The 6,600-nt window shown below is 50.1% G+C and overlaps 1 protein-coding gene across 3 annotated transcripts in view; it reads left to right on the top strand.

Annotated features, from left to right (window-relative positions):
- The first annotated feature begins 674 nt into the window (after window positions 1–674).
- The window catches only part of DAB1 (DAB adaptor protein 1), a 402,811-nt gene continuing 396,885 nt past the window's right edge, over window positions 675–6,600 (top strand). For 2 of the 3 annotated variants that reach the window (XM_084527898.1, XM_084527895.1), the window contains exon 1: window positions 1,137–1,260. The gene's annotated coding sequence lies outside the window, so the exon portion shown is untranslated. Of the gene's footprint in view, window positions 702–1,136; window positions 1,261–6,600 lie in introns of those variants that run through there. The other variant, XM_084527899.1, reaches the window with a different exon arrangement.

Raw genomic sequence — 6,600 nt, 5'->3', positions numbered from 1 at the left:
ATCTGGTGACTTATCTCCAGCAGGGCTAGCTCCTGCTCCTCTGTGGGGCACAGGAACCCCAAGGTGCTGTAAGGGTCTTGCTAGGAAGGGGTATGAACTGGAGTCTTGTTCTGTCGCTGCTATGAGCTCAGTCTGCCAGAATTAGACAAAAACTTCAATCACTGCCTGGCTGCTGTGGGTTGTGAGCCGAGCAGCTCGCGTCTCTCAGGGGGAATCGCTCCTTCCCGGGAAGCTGCCATTCCTTTGCCAGGAGGGTTTCGTGCACAATAATTTTCGCAGTCACCTGAAGGCCTGAGCGGCTCGGGGCACAGCCCTACAACAAGGCAGCGACCAGGGCGGAAAGTTGGAGCCAGCAGGGCTGGCAGCCGCCTTCCCCAGCCCGACCCTAGCGCCTCAGGAGCATCCCCCCAAACCCCACGGGGCCTTCATGAGGCAACCCCAGCTCCTCCGAGGGACCCCCAGGGTTTGGGGCCGTGACAGGACGGAGGGGAGGAGCGGGGCGGGCTGGGGAGGGGGCTGCAGGCTGCTTTTTTTTTGCTTTTTTCCCTCGCTATTGGCAGCAATGCGGTAACGGAGGGGGGGGGAGGCTGTGAGGGGCCGGGCCCGCTCCGCGCCCACAGCGGCAGCGCCGGGGGGGCCGTGCAGCCCCCGCCGCCAGCCCGGGCTGAGCGGGGCCATGCGGGCAGCGGAGCCGGCTGCAGGTAGGAGCCGGGGGGGGAACGAGGATGAGGAGGAGAAGGAGGAGGAGGAGAAGAAGAAGGAGAGGGGAAGACTCCGGGGAGGGAGTCCTGAGGTGTGGGGGGGGAGCCACCCCGCACGCCCCCGTTGGGCTCAGCTCCGCAACGCCCCAACGTGTTTCGCTGCCCTTCTCTCTCTCTCTTTTTTTTTTTTTTAAATTATTTATTTATTTTTTATTTTCTCCGCGCCTCCTCAGCAGGCAGGTGCCCAGCCCGCGCCGATCGGGCAGCAGCAGCCGAGGGGCGGTGCGGGACGTGCCCAGCCCGCCTTGGGCGTGAGGTGTTTGTGTGTGTGTGAGGGGGGAACCGTGAGGGACACCCGGCGTGAGGGCAGCGGGGCTCCTGCCGCTCCCCGGGGGGCGATGGTGGCCTTCGGAGCCTTCGGAGGCGACCAAGTGAAGCTGACGGCTCGGGAATAAGGCGGGGGAGGGCTGGAGAGGGGCTGCGAGGCTCAGCGCCGGGCTCCCACAGCGGCCGCCTCAGAGGAGGGCATGGTGCTGCCCTGCCCCGGCACCCTGACCAGGTAGGTCTCCGAGGGGGGGGGGGGGGGAGGCGGTAAATGAGCTCAAATTGAAGAAAAAGGGCTTTTTTTTTTTTATTTTCCAGCGGCCACAAGTTGTTTCCGAGCTACATTTTTATGACTGGAGAGGGTTTTGCACTGCGGTATTACAATACAGCCATATTAAAGAAGTCCTCGGAGCAGGGAGCCCTGCGGCTCCACAGTCGGGGACTCGGTAGTTCTGGGGGAAGTCATTTGGGTGGATTTTGGCAGATCTGAGTTGGCCGTGTCCTCTTAATTGTGGCATTAAACTGCTTGTAGATATTCACGTGAGCAGTAAGTCTCAACCAAAAAAATCTAAAAAACCTGTGATGGCAAAAAAAAACAACCACAAACACCTGAAGCTTTGATCTGAATTAAGTCATCATTATTATTTTTTTCAACAGGTTATTCAGGGGGTTTCTTTATTTTTAATTGGCAGTGAGTGTATTTATTTATTTATTTTACTTAGTTAAGGAAATGCATTCAGGCAGAGCGCGGTTTCTGCTCTGGTGCTGAGCAGCGCTACACGGTACGTGTGCTGTGCGTGGCTCGCTGCCTGCGATGATACCGGGGATGAAGGCAAGGAAAACTGGAGAGGAAAGAGAAATACCCTCTGAGGCTGCTGGTACTAGTATATCGGACAATTATGTGTTTTTTTTTTCCATGAACCCCAGCAAATGTAGGTGGTTTCTGTGGGATGGAGTGCTGAGAGCTCAGACCAGGTCGCTGCGTATCCTTCAGCGATCTCGCACCAAATTCTGGGGTGTACTTGGAAGGAGTGAAGAGCAGACACGCAGCTAAGCTGCTTACCTTCTAGTGTCAATATTTGGCACTAAAAAATTAATTTGGAGTGGAAGACAAGCAGGTTGCTTACTTCACTCTAGCTGCAGCTCTTTACTTCATTACTGCTTTTTGTTTGCTTTAGTAAACAAACATGTATCTCTTAAAATTGAATTAAATGTATAAACTGCCTGAAGCAGCGAAGAGAGAGAGGACTATTTGCTCTAAGGAAGAAATAACCCCCTGAAACACCATACCACTTAGTGGCTGACGTGCAGCATCGGTCTGACGGCTCCGGCAGTGCTCCAAGCACCCTTGTCATGGGTGGGAACGTGGGGGTGCTTGGGGTGACTTGCAGGGTGATGCTTGCTTGACTGGCAGATGCTTATTGCAGTGGCACACGGTGCTGTCTAATTTTGCCTCTAATGATTTCCTCCAGCGAGCTGACAGAGAATTAAAATGTTTACAGTCAGGTTTTGGAAGGGTTCATCAGGATGCAGAGGGGAGGGGAGGGAAATCCTCCTATTCTTAGATTGCTCTAATCCAAAGCTTCTGTTCCTGTAGTCTTGCTAGTTTTTTATTGATTGTTGTGGTAGCGACTGGTGTTTCAGAGCACGGTAATTCTAACATTTCCACGCCAGGTAGAACAGTCCTGGGGGTGGTCTGGGAAGGAAGGAGGTGCTGGGAGAGTCATCCTTCTTTGGTCCTTTTTTAGGACGTTCATGAAGCTGAGGCCATTGATGATCAGCTGTACACTTTTGCAATTAAATTGTGATGAATGGAGTAAGCCTTCAATCCTGTGTTTACTGTAGAGATGCCAGGTAATCTTCAGCACTACTTATCGTGAGGATACACGCTTCGGTGTCCTCCAGCTCAACCTATTTCTCCAGTGGGAGAAGCTGTGGGAGGAGATGAGAGAAGGTTGATGATTGGTGTCATTTCCCATGTTGATACCAGCAAAAGGAGATGAGCTGGATTCAAGACTGGTACTCAGAATGACAGAACGTGAGCTGCAGGAAAATGAGTCAGTTGCTTTTGATGACCAGCTTTCACCTTACCAACCTCTTATGTGTGCTGTAGATCTGGAATGTAGTCTGTGTGTCTTTAACCATCTGATTCTGACATAAAATTCCTTTGCAGATCCAACCGTACTCATCAGATAAGTCATGCTTGCTACTGATACCCATGCTGTTACCAACATTTAATTTCACTGCTCAGTTCTGTACCTTAGTAATGTGTTTGCGCTGAAGTCGGATGCCTTGGAGGTCCCTCATTGCCCCCTTCCACACCTCCTGTAGGGGTGTAAGCATGATGCTGCAGCCACCCCAACGTGAAGCTGGCAGATGTGGATGCTTTCACAGTGACCCCTATGAACTGAGTTCACTGTTTACAGGGGAGAATGGAGGAGGGTTACAATGCTCGTGAGAAAATAGCAAAATAATTATATTTTCTGTGTTTCTTCTTCCCCTGATCGCAGTCCTCCTTCAGTTGCTCTCTCAGACTTTTAATGATGTCCTTGTACTGTTGGAGCGTTAAAGTATGAAGTAGGTGGCATGTTTGTGGTTTTATGCTTTACCAGGCATGCAGAAGCAGGCTGGAAATGAAAACAAGCTATTTTCAACTGTTGATTACGGTTCTTGGAAGAGGGAATGAAAGGTATTCTTCTGAGTAACCTGGAAGGCAGATGGAAATGACCTCTTAAACAGTGTCTATAAAACAACATTTTGGTTGAAATGGTTCTATTACAAGAAATGCAGAGGGCGAAAAACCTAAGCAATCTTGACAATCATTTTGGGATTGTTCTACAAGTAGATCAAAGCCTTGCCAGATTTTGCTTTTATGCACATAAATCACCTTTGTTCCTCCTGTTCCATAAAACGCATGGGGTCAGGACGTCTCAGTTTGCCTCCACGGTATCACAGGTACTCACAGCAGAGCACACATGACGAATACCAGGAGATTGGTGTTACACAGCACTTTAATTTTTCATTGGTATGCCAAATTAGAGACCTCCAAAATTCTCTCAAAATAGCATGAAGATTGTGCGAGCCAGTTAAAAGCACGAGCCTGTGTTGATATTCCTCTCGTTTATCTGCAGATTGATGCATTCAGCAGCAACTTCTTTGATTCTTGCAGCACTTAAACGTGACTGACTCAGTGGAAAAACACTGTATGGATATTTACTGTTGTTTTAACGTGGCAGAGTTCTGTTGAAGTCAGAGCAACTGCTTCTACTTAAGCTGCAGATATGGCCCAGCAAAGGCTGTGCTCATTTGCAGGAGGCTGGCTCTGGTACCATTACGCTTGCAGGGCAGTATTTTAGAAAAAAACCCTACCGACATCAGTGGGATTTCTCATTTGGAAAGTTAAATACTCCTCAGCGAGAGGTAAGGGTATTACTCTGCCTCACAGAGCGTTTTCTCTGAGTAATGTACACAAAATGTATGTAGGGATTGCCCAGCACTGATAATTCACACACCTCTGGAGTGGGATCCAGCAGCCATTCTGGGCTAGAAACATTATGCAGGAGGGGCTTAGGGAAGAGAAATGAAGAAAAACTAATCCAATTGAAACTGCAAGGGGAATTTAGGAAGCAGAATGCAATTATCCAAGTTGGATATTGGCCAGGACATGTTAGTTAACATTTTTACTCTTGCAGGAATTGTCATGGGATCTTTAATGACGATGAATGGTCAGGGCTCTGTTTTACATCTCATTTGAAAGCCGCAGCTGAGGATGGAGTGAATGTTCTGCCTTCCTGCAGGGTGTTTTGCTGTGGTCAATGCGCCCAAGGCTCTCAGGACACAGCAGCCTTGCAACTCCCCGTGTCCAGGGGTTGCCTTCATCTTGCCGAGCTGCAAGGAAATGCAGCCACTCGGCATTATTTGCCATTTCCTTTCTGCTTTTCTGTCCTTCCACAAGAAGGGAGGTTAAGGTGCTCTTTCGCTGTCACTCCTCCCTTCCCTGGAATTCTGTCACGTCAGCAGTAATCCCTTTGCATGAATATTGTTAATTGTAGGCGCTTCTGAATGGAATCAGCCCCAGTTGTGGCAAGTACTGTGTGATACTGTGTGCCTTTGTAACTCCCAGGTGGTCTCTGCAGTGGTGTCAACACATGGAAGTCACTGCAGTTGCTTGTTTTGGGATTAATACGGCATTGAATGAGCCCAGTTATGATTTTGGTTACTCCAGTCTTCCTTCTGAGAAGTTCCCCTTCAGCTTGAGCTGGATGTGGCACATTTCCCTCTCCTTCTCCGAGCTCTGGTGTGCTTGCCCTCTGCCCTGTTTTCTGTCCTTAGGAAGCTGGGGAAATGAATCTTACTGAAAAGGGACTGGTGGGTGTGCTGTGCTGGTTTGATGCTGCTGAGCTCCACCACAGCTGCTCTCTCACTCCCCCTCCTCAAAGAAAAAGGGGAGAAAATACGATGGGAAGGGCTCAGGGGTTGAGATAAGGACGGGGAGATCGGTCACCAATTATTGTCACTGGCAAAACAGCCTCAGCATGGGGAGATTAATGTAATTTATTGCCCATTACTAACAGGCTGGAGCAATTGGAATTAAAAACAAACTAAAACCACTGTACCCTGGGGTCCATCCATCCCCCAGGAGCAAACTGCTCCAGCACGGGTCCCCCCAGACCCCTGCTCCTGCGTGGGCTCCTCTCCATGGGCTGCAGCGTGGAGATCTGCTCCGTGTGGGACCCATGGGTGCAGGGGGACAGCCTGCTCCACCAGGGGCTTCTCCACAGGGGAACTTGTGGTGTCTGGAGCACCTCCTGCCCTCCTTCTGCTCCGACCTTGGGTGCTGCAGGGCTGGATCTCACCCCCCTTCTTCCAGCTGCTGTAGCACAGTATTTTTTTTTCCCTTTCTTCAGTCTGCTCTCCCAGAGGCCCAACCAGCACCATTCATGGCCCAGCTCTGCCTGGGGCAGGTCCCCTGGAGCTGGCTCTGCCCTGCCATGGGGCAGCCCCTGGGCTCCTCTCCCAGAGGCCACCCCTGCAGCCCACCTGCTACCGAACCCTTCCCACAGGAACCTAACCTGTGTTTCAGGAGGAAGAGGCTGATGTGTAAAACTATTCTCGTCCCTATAATCACGGCTGTCCATTTAGCTGTCTGAACTTCAATCTTCTCAAATAAAAATAGCAACTCCTTCTGCTGAAAAGTAATCGTCCGGTTATGAATGCGTTTTAATGGCAGTGCCTTTGGATATTCAGGCTAGAAGAGGAGCAGGATGGCCGTATGCTTCGGGGCAGAAGAGGTGTCAAGTTAATTTGGAGGTTTAGTGGTGCTGTATGAATTGTGTTTGAGCCAAGATCTGGCTCTGGAAATGTAGAGGATTGCTGTGTATCTGCTGGACTACCCCTGGTCCATTTATCAGTGCTTGCAGCTTATCTCAGAGGTCACGAAGCACTGGCAGATGCTGAGTGATAAAATTAGATATGCATCCAGACTTTAATATCTAATCTTATTTAACACAATGTGAAGAGCAGTGTAATGGTGGATGCTACTTTTTTTTCTTTCCTGTTGGAAGATCTGTCCTGA

Source organism: Aythya ferina (assembly GCF_964211825.1).
Source record: "Aythya ferina genome assembly, chromosome: 8".
In the NCBI taxonomy this organism is placed as follows: domain Eukaryota; kingdom Metazoa; phylum Chordata; class Aves; order Anseriformes; family Anatidae; genus Aythya; species Aythya ferina.
Note: the sequence above shows the minus strand (reverse complement) of the source record. Positions and strands in the feature narration are given on the sequence as shown.